The sequence below is a fragment of the Myotis yumanensis genome, unplaced genomic scaffold (assembly GCF_028538775.1).
Source record: "Myotis yumanensis isolate MYYU_CA2020_CCGP unplaced genomic scaffold, mMyoYum1.0.hap1 SCAF_4, whole genome shotgun sequence".
Taxonomy (NCBI): domain Eukaryota; kingdom Metazoa; phylum Chordata; class Mammalia; order Chiroptera; family Vespertilionidae; genus Myotis; species Myotis yumanensis.
Window position 1 is genome coordinate 87,185,005 of NW_027223755.1, and position 12,322 is coordinate 87,197,326.

The 12,322-nt window shown below is 41.5% G+C and overlaps 1 protein-coding gene and 1 pseudogene across 2 annotated transcripts in view; one reads left to right on the top strand and one right to left on the bottom strand.

Annotated features, from left to right (window-relative positions):
• The window catches only part of VKORC1L1 (vitamin K epoxide reductase complex subunit 1 like 1), a 75,343-nt gene that overhangs the window by 42,384 nt on the left and 20,637 nt on the right, over positions 1–12,322 (bottom strand). The window lies entirely within an intron of this gene.
• Positions 8,470–8,714, top strand: LOC139008389 (immediate early response 3-interacting protein 1 pseudogene; annotated as a pseudogene).

The following is a 12,322-nucleotide window of genomic DNA, read 5'->3' on the forward strand; positions in this document are numbered from 1 at the left end:
CACTGGATAGAGCATCGGCCTGGGGACTGAAGGGTCCCGGGTTCGATTCCGGTCAAGGGCATGTACCTTGGTTGCAGGCACACCCCCAGTCGGGGATGTGAAGGAGGCAGCTGATCGATGCTTCTCTCTCATCGATGTTTCTAACTCTCTGTCTCTCTCCCTTCCTCTCTGCAAAAATCAATAAAATATATTTTAATTAAAAAAAATGTAGTTAGAAGAGAAGAACTATTTTACACTTTTGTAAATCTTTTTAATATCTGGCTTAATAGTAGATAGCTGGATTCTCATATTTGCTTCTGGAGTCAATCTCTTTCAGTATCACATATCATGCAGCCCCTGGAAAACCTATTGCTCACTCATGAAATAATGAGAGTAAATAAGGCAAATAACATCTTATTATTGGTATGAAAATAGTTTTGACCTCAAAAAACCTCTAAAAGGATCTCTGGAGAACTACTGAAATAGAGAATTTAAGACAGTGGCACATTGGCACATGGATGGTCAAACAGAAGAATGGAACAGGGAGCCCAGACAAATCCTTGCATATATACAATCAGCTGATATATAACTAAAGTGACTCTACAGAGAAAAGGAGAATGGTCTTTTCAATAAGTGGTGGTGCCAAAATAACTGGATAGTCATATAAGAAAACAATTAAATTGACCCGTCTCACACCATTAAAATTCCACATAGGATATATCTTTATCACCAGGATACAAAATGTTCTAATTATAAAGAAAACGATTTGACATATTTTCCTTCATTAAAATTAAGAATTTCTGTTAATCAAAAGATACATTCAAGAAAATGAAAGGCAAGGCAAGCCACAGTGGAAAAGGATGTCTGTAATACAAATGAATAAGACAAAGACAGAGCACCAAGGTAGAAAAATGGGCAAAAGATTTTCATGAGACTTTAATAAACCTTTCAAAGGCTAATAAATATATGACATGCAGCTCAACACCACCAGTAAACAGGAAATGCAAATTAAAAACAAAGAGGAATGTTAAATAGTACAACCATTTTTGGGAAATTGTTCTGTAGTTACAAATAAAATTAAACGCCTACCCTATGACCTAAAAAACCACTCCTCAATATACACCCAAGAGAACTGAGTACACACACACACACACACACACACACACATCTATATTAATAAAAAGGTAATATGCTAATTAGGCTGGGAGATCTGCCGCACATCCTTCTGGACAAAGCCATGGTGGCGGGGCCGAGGGGGGGGGGGGGGAGTTGGGGGTGAGCAGGCCAGCGGGGGGGGGGGGGGGGGGGGGTCAGTTTAAGGCACGCGGGGGGGGGGGGATGGGGGTGATCAGCCCGGCGGGGGGGGCAGTAGGGGGGTGATCAGGCTGGCGGGGGGGCAGTTGGGGGTGATCAGGCCGGTGGGGGGGGGCAGTTGGGGGTGATCAGGCTGGTAGGCAGAGTGGTTAGGGGTGATCAGGTAGGCAGGCAGGCGAGTGGTTAGGAGCCAGCTGTCCCGGATTGCGAGAGGGCGCAGGCCGCGCTGAGGGACCGCCCCCCCACACACACCATGCACGAATTTCGTGCACCGGGCCACTAGTATATGTATATATATCTACACACACATATTTGCATGACACTATTTATAGCAGCTTAAATCATAATAGCCAAAACCTAGAAATACTCAAAAGAAAATGACAACCACACAATGGAACTAAGCAATGATAAAGTAATTGCCAGGCCGGTGTGGCTCAGCGGTTGAGCATAGACCCAGGAACCAGGAGCTTGCTGGTTCAATTCCTGGTCAAGGCACATGCCTGGCTGCGGCTCAATCCCCAGTGGGGGTGCATGCAGGAGACAGCCAAATAATGATGTTCCTCCTTCATCAGTGTTTCCATCTCCCTTCCTCTCTAAGGAAAATAAAAAATAAAAAAATAACATATTTTAAAAACTAAATAGCCGAAACAGGTTTGGCTCAGTGGATAGAGCGTCGGCCTGCGGACTGAGGGGTCCCGGGTTCGATTCCGGTCGGGGGCACATACCTTAGTTGCGGGCACATCCCCAGTGGGGAGTGTGCAGGAGGCAGCTGATCAATGTTTCTCTCTCATCGATGTTTCTGACTCTCTATCTCTCTCCCTTCCTCTCTGTAAAAAATCAATAAAATATATATATTTTTAAAAAACTAAATAAAAGAATAACTGATAAAACCAATAACTTGGATGCACTGCAAAAACAAACAAAACCATTATGCTGAGCAAAAAGAGCCAGACACAAAAGAGCACACGTTCTTATGAGCCCATTTTCAAGAAGTCCAAGAATAGGCAAAACAAATTTATAGAGGTGGAAGTCAAAATAGTATGTCAAGCCCTGACTGGTGTGGCCCAGTGGTACAGCATTGGCCCTTGCACCAAAGAATTGCAGGTTTGATTCCCAGTCAAGGCATACCTGAGTTGCAGGTTCATTCCTGGGGCACTCAGGGCGTGTGTGGAGGCAACCAAATGATATCTCTATCTCACACTGATGTTTTTCTCACTCTCCCTCCCTCCCTTCCAACTTCCTTTCCACTCTAAAAAATAAAAATAAAAATCAATAATCAATGGAAAAAATATCCTCAGGTGAGGATTAACAACAACAACAAAAGAGTATGCCAGAATAACAATTTCTGATTAGAAAGAAGTATGAGTGAACTTTCTGGGATGATGGCAATGTTCTCTATCTTCATCTGGGTAACAGTAATGTATATGTAAAAAAGTCATCAACCTATATATTTTAAGATTTTTGCACTGTACTGTATATAAAAATATACCCCAATTACACATAAAAATCCATTATATATATATATATATATATATATATATATATATATATCAGGAGATTAATAAAATTTGACAGATTGACAATTCTAATGCTTGGCAATGAGGCAGAAAAACAGGAATTTTTATAGTACATTGCTAGCAGGAATCTAAACTAGTGCAACCACTTTGGAAAACAGTCTGGCATTACCAACAAAAACTGAAGATACACAAAAATGTTCAGAGTAGCATTATTCATAATTGCTGCAAAGTGAAAACAAGTTAAATGTCCATCTGAAAAAAAAGAATGAATTGATATACTCATATAATAGAATATTCAGCAATGACAAACTACAGCTCCATAAAACATGAATAAATTTCACAAAATAATGTTGAGTGAAAGGAGCCAGAGTAAAGGATATAAACTACATGGTTCCATTTATATAAAGTTGAAAAAGCAGGCAAAATTAAACTAACAAATTTGGATGCAACCTTAGGTAGAAAAATAAGAAAGTAAATTATCATAAAATTCAAGACACAGGTTACTTTTAAAAAGGAGAAGGGAATTTAAGGAGGGCTTTCTGGAGTCTTGACAATCACCTATTTGATGACCTGAATGTTGGTTGCAAGGGTTATGCTTTGTAATTAGTTCAGCAAAAATTTAAAAAATGTGTGTGTGTGTGTGTGTACACACACACACACACACACATATGCAAAGCTCAATTTTTCTGTATGTGTGTTACAAATCAGAACAAAAAAGGTTAAAAAAATCTATTGGAACTGGTGACTGGTTGGATTTGGTGGGGGTAGGGGAGGGTTAAGAAACAACCAAGGACAACTCCCAAGTGTCTGACTTGCACAATTGCTTGGGTGATTATGCTTTTCACTTGAGATAGAAAACATCTTGGATATGTTAAATTTATAGTACTTTTGAGACACCCAAATAGAAATGTCCGGGTGGCAATTAGATACGCAGAACTAGAGCTAAAAGACATCCAGGCTTGAATATAAATTTTTAATTCATCCATAAGTGAATCCATCAATGTGAATGTGACTAGGAAAGAAGACTGTCAAAAGTGTAGGGCTGATTCCAAGTACATCATCAACATTTAATGGGCAGGTATAGGAGGATAAGCCAGTAAAGAAAACTGATGCCAAACCGGTTTGGCTCAGAGGATAGAGCATCGGCCTGCAGACTGAAAGGTCCCAGGTTCGATTCCAGTCAAGGGCATGTACCTTGGTTGCGGGCACATCCCCAGTAGAAGGTGTGCAGGAGGCAGCTGGTCGATGTTTCTCTCTCATCGATGTTTCTAACTCTCTGTTCCTCTCCCTTCCTCTCTGTAAAAAAATCAATAAAATATATTTAAAAAAAAAAAAAAAAGAAAACTGAGAAGGAACAAAGTGGTAGGAGGAAAATTAAGAACTTGTCATGAACCATTAAGCAAGGGAAGAATTGTCTCATGAGCAATAAGTTATTCACTGCAGGGTTATGCATAGTTAAGAAAAAATATGGGTTATGTGCAATACTCAACAAGCCAGTTTTTACTCCACCTCTTTCTGGTTAATTTGAGACAAGCAACAACCCAAGAGAGAATACTTCTGAGAATGGCTGAAACTTTTTGTAGTCTTGAGAAGTGAGAAATCAAAACCCCAGAAGAGGACAGATTTGAGAAGACTTATTGGATCTGTGTGCTACTGGGCAGAATCATCACTAAAAGGTTAGCACACAGGCCCAGGCTCACTTTTCTGCTCCTTTCCTGTGACTGAAATGGTATGAGAAGCCTTCAAGAGAGGGCTTTTCCCTCTCCAAGTGAGAGCCAGGGCCAAACCTACTACTTGGACAGAAAAGGCCTGAGGCAGGTGGCCAAGGCCAGATCAGCAGTCAGCCAGAGCAAATGGGTTCTCTCTGGTTACATGGCCCTGAGCACTGATAGAAATTAATTAGAGCAGGCGTTGTTCACATCACAAGGAAAGATCTAGTTGTTTGAGAATTGGGGAGGTGTAGGGGTCCCATCTCATAGCCTGTTACAGTTTGAAACAAATTAAGCTTCACTACATTTTAAAAAGACCATCTCCACATGAGCAACTGGGCTCATTCTAGCCTTCATCTTAAAAGAGTTTGGTACCCAACACCTAATTAAGAATAAAATGCAAAGCATTTGGGGTTTTCATTTGTCAGTACAATTTTAAATACAAATCTCTCTCTCAGGGACTCTACAGAATTGAAAATACGTGGCTGTTGACTGAAGAGACTTCTAATATTCCTCGGATCCCCAACTGAAATACCATCATAAAATTTCTCAATTTCTAGCACTACATAAATCACATGCAAAATAAAACCACAATGGGCATACAGATTAAAATCGCATCAGATTAGCAACTCCAAAATAAATAGAAATATACAAGATTTTTGTTCCTTAATGGGAAGATTTAGGTGAAGAGTAACTCCTTCCAAAATTCATTTATAAATTCAGTACAATTCTAATGAAAATCTCATGGGGTTTTTTCAGAACTCATTAAAATAAATTTTAAAATTCTCCTGAAACAGTAAATACATGAAAATAGCCAGGGAATTTTTGAAAATGAGAATATTTGCCCTATCCGATATCAAACTTACTATATAAAGCCACAGGGGAGGAGACGGTGGTCATGGAATTGTATGGAAACATAAACAATTATCAGTGGAACAGAACTGATAATCCAGCAAGAGGCCCTAGGTATATAAGGAAATGCTTATGGCATTTCAAATATGGCCAAGTCAATAAATGGAAATAGGCAAAAACCTATCAATTTAGAAAAAAAAAAACAAGATCCCTACCTCACACTAGATACAAAAGTAAATCCCACACAAATTAAAAGAGATATGAAAACAAATTTTAATACCTTTAAAACAACGGTATGTTTTGCACAAGATTAAACACACACACACACACTCACACACACACACCCAAAAGCTACAAATAAATCAAAGATAGAACCACATAATGTTTAAACTATATGGGGTCAAAATGGTGGTGTAGATAAGTAAGGTACTGGAGTCTTCTCATAAGCACATCAAAATTGCAACTACAGAACCATTATTCAGAGCCACCTGAAATCTAACTGAATGGAAGTCCTACAACTAGGGATTTAAAGAAGCCACATCAAGACTGGTAGAGTCAGAGACAGAAACCAGCTGGTCCCACACCTACGTGTGGCAGTTTAAAATTGAGAGCGATATCTTGGCTGTGGAGGTCCCCGCTGAGAAAGAAGCAAGAGTGCCCAGCTCCATACCAGGCCTCCCAGCCCGGAGATCTAGAACCAGTAAGAGAAGTCCCCATAACTTCTTTTTTTTTTTTTTTTTTTTTTTAATATATTTTATTGATTTTTTACAGAGAGGAAGGGAGAGAGATAGAGAGTTAGAAACATCGATGAGAGAGAAACATCAATCAGCTGCCTCCTGCACATCTCCTCCTGGGGATGTGCCCACAACCAAGGTACATGCCCTTGACCGGAATCGAACCTGGGACCCTTCAGTCCGCAGACCGACGCTCTATCCACTGAGCCAAACCGGTTTCGGCAGTCCCCATAACTTCTGACTATAAAAACCAGCAGGAATTCTGGCTGAGACTGAGGGCTGCTGGCGTCCCAGTCAGTTCTTCTTAAAGGGCTCGTGCAAGGACTTAAGACTCACTCCGTTGGAGCTCCAGCACTGGCTCAGCAGCCTGAAAGGAACTAGACACATATGGGGAGAAACTGAATTGTCTGCCATCAGAGAGCTGGGGGCACAGCTTTAAGCCAGAAAAAGTGCTGGCAGAGGCCATTATTCCTTTCCTGAGATCCTATCCCTGCCGGCAGGCAGGCTCCATATCTGAGTCTCCATCAACCTGGCTCACACTGTTCGTACCACCCTGGTGATTCCCTGAGACTGCCCCACCCAACATGGGGGCCCACCCAAGCTGTTTTCAGTAGCTTTTCCATCCAAATGACCTCTCTCACCTCATGCCTTGAATTTTCCTAAAATCTCTCAAATAAGCAGTATTTGGCCTCTGTATACCCCATACCTCTTGCTAAGTGACTCCAGGCCTGACACTAGCAGCAGCCAGACTTGGTTCGTAGCATGGCCTCTCCTGGGCACCTCCAAACCCAGCACAAGAAATAGCCATCTGCAGATACCTCTGTAGCTCAAGTCCAGTAGCCCCAGGCAAGGCACAGGTGGTGGCTGACCTTGCAACTCCCAGGAGGCCCCAGAACCAGCACAGCTTCAGACCATGCTTGATCACAACCCTAACACCTACAAGAGCAACACACTCAACAGGTGGGCTCAGTGAGCACCAAAGCCCCACTGAAGAAAGTCCTACTCCGTAGGGTCAGTCCCTATACAGCAACTCCTGTGCTGTAGTCGCAGCAGGTTCTCGAAACCAATTAGCCTGGGGGACAATCCCTCACAGTGACACCACCAGCAATTAAAGCTTAACTACAACAGGACAGGGCACACAGCTCACACAGGAGTACACCAGGAGTGCCCAGCTTAGGTGACTGGGGAGAATGTACCACTGGGTCATACAAGAGACCTACTACATACGGCCACTCTACCTAGACTGGGAAACAGCAGCACTACCTAATACATAGAAGCACAGAAATGTGGAGGCAAAGAAACAGGTCTCAAAGTAAAGAACAGGAGAAATTTCCAGGAAAAAAACTAAATGAAATGGAAGCACACAAACTACCAGATACAGAATTTAAAACAATTGCTATAAGGATGCTCAAGGAACTTAGTGAGAACTTCAACAACATAAAAAATCAGTCAGAATGAAGGTTACACTAATTGAAATTAAGAATAATTTATAAGGAATTAACAGTAGAGTAGATGAAGCTAAGAATCAAATTGGCAATTTGGAATATAAGGAAGCAAAAACACCCAACCAGAACTGCAAAATGAAAAAAGTATCCAAAAATATAAAGATAGTGTAAGAGGCCTCTGAGACAACTTCAAGCATACAACATTCGAATCATGTGGGTACAAGGAGAAGAGAGAAAGAAAAACTAAAAATCTATTTGAAGAAATAATGACAGAAAACTTCCCTTACCTAGTGAAAGAAATTGACATATAAGCCCAAGAAGTACAGAGTCCCAAACAAGAGAAACCCAAAGAGGCCCATCATAATTAAAATGCAAAAGGTTAAAGACAAAGAGAGACTCTTATAAATAGCAAGAGAAAAAAACAGTTACCTACTAGGAAACTCCCATAAGACTGTCAGCTGATTTCTCAACAGAAACTTTGCAGGCCAGAAGGGTGTGGCAAGAAATATTCAAAACGATGAGCACGACCAGAATGGCTCAGTGATTGAGCATCAACCCATGAACCAGGTCTTGGTTTGAGTTCCGGTCAGGGCACATGCCTGGGTTGCAGGCTCGATCCCCATTGGGGAGTGCGGGTGGGGAGGAACATGCTGAAGGCAGCCAATCAATGATTCTCTCTCATCACTGTTATTTCTCTCTCTCTCTCTCTCTGCCCCTCCCTCTCTGAAATTAATAAAAACGTATTTTTAAAAAACTATTCAAAGTGATGAAAAGCAAGGACCTACAACCAATATTACTCTACCCAGCAAAGTTATCATTTAGAATAGTAGGACAGATAAAGAGCTTCCCACACACCGCCCACGTTCCCTGAGGCGGCTTCAGAGGAATCTGCTAGGCCTTGGGGTGGTTCCTGGTGACTATGGCCTTCACCCTGTACTCGCTGCTGCAGGTGGCCCTGCTCTGCGTCAACACCATCGCCAGCTGCAGGAGGAGCGTTTCCTCAAGAACACTGGCTGGGGAACAGACCAGGGAATTGCGGGTTTGGAGAGGAGCCAAGAATTAAATATCAGCTAATGAACCTTATTCGATCTGTAAGAACCGTAATGAGTGCCATTGATAATAGTAAACTCAGTTGCAATTGTATTTCTTTTACTATTTAGGTAAAGGTCAATGGAGGAAATGGAGACTCAGAAGAGCTGCCAGCAGAAGTTATCACTTTGATCTTTATTGGAATATACATATCTTAGCTGGCTGTCCCTGGACTTGACAAAAATGTAAATATGATAATAAAACCAGAGTCCCTATTTATCTGATTCTTAAAAATGTTGCACCCGCCGAAACCGGTTTGGCTCAGTGGATAGAGCGTTGGCCTGCGGACTGAAAGGTCCCAGGTTCGATTCCGGTCAAGGGCATGTACCTTGGTTGTGGGCACATTCCCAGTGGGAGATGGGCAGGAGGCAGCTGATTGATGTTTCTCTCTCATCGATGTTTCTAACTCTATCTCTCTCCCTTCCTCTCTGTAAAAAATCAATAAAATATATATTAAAAAAATGTTGCACTTATAGTTTCATTATAAAAAGATCAGATCACCAGAGGCAGCAATTATCCAGGATTGGAATACATTTGATTGCTGACTGTTAATAAAAGTTTGTGCTATGGTAAAGATTGTTCAAAGGGTGCAGGACTGTCACTTCTGTGTTTTTAGAGCTTTTTCTCTCACTTCTCAGGGATGATTTTTATTTATTTATTTACTTATTTATTTAATTTTTTTTCTGGTGCCCTTGATTGGAATTGAACCTGGGGCCCCTCAGTCTGCAGGCCAATGCTCTATCCACTGAGTCAAACCAGTCAGGGCAGGGATGATTTTTTTTTAACTTTTGAAGTTCCTTGTGACTTAGTTATGTTTCTCGGAAAGTGATTATCCTCCTAGATAAAACTTAAAGGATTTAAAAAAGTAATTACTACATATAAAGTGATAAATAGGTAATTGGGATGAATTTATTTTGAACTCCTTGATTAAATATTTTGTCTATATTGTCTTGGCTATGAAAAATTCAAATTTATAGTAACTATCAAGGAGCAATACAGTCTGACTTTAGGAAGATTTATAATTTTGTAAGTCAGATAGTCACATGGCAATTGTGTTTTTGTTTTAAATTATTTTCATGCATTTACTATTTTAGTAAATAATAAGACCAGATCAGTATCTACATATTTTCATTGGTAAAAAAGTCTATACCCTTTTACCATGACTTATTTTTTGAAATCAGCATAAACATTAGCCTCTAAGAACAATCCTAAACAATCACAATTATAAACTATACTATGTAATAAGACTTATCAAGGTAAGACTTTATTGTGAAGCATTTACCTGTCCCACAAGTATCACGTTTCCATTTCTTGGAGTACTACATTAAGGAGTGTGAGTCTTTTTTTTTTTTTAAATATGTTTTATTGATTTTCTACAGAGAGGAAGGGAGAGGGATAGAGTCAGAAACATCGATGAGAGAGAAACATCGATCAGCCGCCTCCTGCACACTCCTCACTGGGGATGTGCCCGCAACCAAGGTACATGCCCTTGACCGGAATCGAACCTGGGACCCTTGAGTCCGCAGGGCTGAAGCTCTATCCACTGAGCCAAACCGGTTCTGGCAGGAGTGTGAGTCTTAATTTTATTTCCATTTGTCACTAGGGCATTCATGCTGGGTAAGTTTTGTTTTGTCTTGTTTTTATGTCTTAGACCAGTGGTCGGCAAACTGCGGCTCGCGAGCCGTATGCAGCTCTTTGGCCCCTTGGGTGTGGCTCTTCCACAAAATACCGACTTCTGCACATGGGCCACGAAGTTTCAATCGCACTGTACGTGTGCACCCGCACGTGGTATTTTGTGGGAGAGCCACACTCAAGGGGCCAAAGAGCCGCATGTGGCTCGTGAGCCGCAGTTTGCCGACCACTGTCTTAGATCATTCTGTATTTTACTCATCCCATAATACAGTTGGTTTTTTTTAAAATATATTTTATTGATTTTAGAGAGGAAAGGAGAGGCGGAGAGAGAAACATCAATGATGAGAGAGAATCATTGATTGGCTGCCTCCTGCATGCCCCCCACTGGGGATTGAGCCCACAACCCAGGCATGTGCCCTTGGCCAGAATCAAACCCGGGAACCCTCAGTCTACAGGCCAATGCTCTATCCATTGAGCCAAACCAGCTAGGACCCATAGTACAGTTTTATGCAGAAAGATTAAAACTATATAAATGTGTTCTGTTTTTTTCGAGAAATTATGGATTATAATATTTAAAAGGGGTAGAATTACATCTTTGTTTATAGCACAATGTTTGTAAAGTAAAATTTCCAAGTCAAAAAAAAAAAAAAAGCTTCCCACACAAGAAAAAGCTAAAGGAGTTCATCATCACCAAACCAGTATTACATGAAATGTTAAAGGGCCTTCTTTAAAAAGAAGAAAAAAAAAGATTAACAAGATGGCAGTAAATGCATATCTATAAATGCATATCTATCAACAATTCAATCTAAAAAAACAACAACAAAAGGATGAAGCAGAACAGAAACAGACTCATGGATGCAGAGAACATTTGACAGTTGCCAGATGGGAGGGGGTTTGAGGAAATGGGTGGAAAAGGTAAGAGGATTAAAAAGTACAAACTGTTGTTACAGAATAATCACAGAGATATAAAGTACAGCACAGGCAACATAGTCAATGCTATTCTCATAACTATGTATGGTGTCAGGTGGATACAAAGTTTATCCAGATGATCACTTAGTAAGATATACAATGTCTAATCACTGTTGCACACGTGACACTAATATACTATTTTATGTCAACTATAATTGAAAAATAAAAAAAGGGGAGACCAAGATGGCGGCGTAGGTAAACACCGGAGACCGCTGCCGCAAACAACCATTTCAAAAATACAACTAAAAGACTGAACGGACATCACCCAGAACCACAGGAAGGCTGGCTGAAGAGAGACTCTACAACTAGAAGGAAAGAGAACAGCAAATCGAGGCTCAGAGGCGGCGCAGTGTGGAAAATACAAAGGTACCGAGGTGCGCGCGCAAAGCGGGCTGGTGGCTGAGGGCGCGGTTGTCGTTTTCTGTCGGGAGTGAGTCTCAGACTCTGGGCTCCAGATCCGGGCGAGTCTCTAGGGACCCAGACTCAAACGGGAGAAGCGGGATCATCCGGCATCAGTTGGAACCTGAGGGCAGCTTTCTCTCCGAAGTTTGCAGCGGCTGCCGGGGTTCTGAGAAGCAGAGCCTCTGGGAACGGGACTGAGCGTGGCCATAACTGCTCCATCCGCCCGCCCTGTTGATCCCGCCCCGCCCAAACCCTGCGCACAGCCATTTGCCGATCGCCTCAGGCAAAGGCTGGATTAGCGCCTCCCCAGAAGGCAGACGTTTTCCATACAGCTGATTCCTATAGCCAGTCAGCCTGGTGGTCAAACCCCTCTAGTGTTAACTACAACAATTAAGGCTTGGCTAGAACAAGACTGCGCACAGAGACCACAAGGGGGTGCACCAAGAAAGCATAAAAGATGCGGAGACAAAAAAACATGACAGAAATGGAGGATATGGAGCTAAGAATCGCAATTTTGAGGGCTTGCCATAAATTTGTGCAGAACCTCACGAAAACTAATGAGACCCTCGATGCTACGATAAAGAAATTAGAAAGTAAGCATACACGGACTGAAATAAAGAATATTATACCCAATAGCAGACCAGAGGAGCACAATAATCAAGCAAAAGATTCGACAAAAA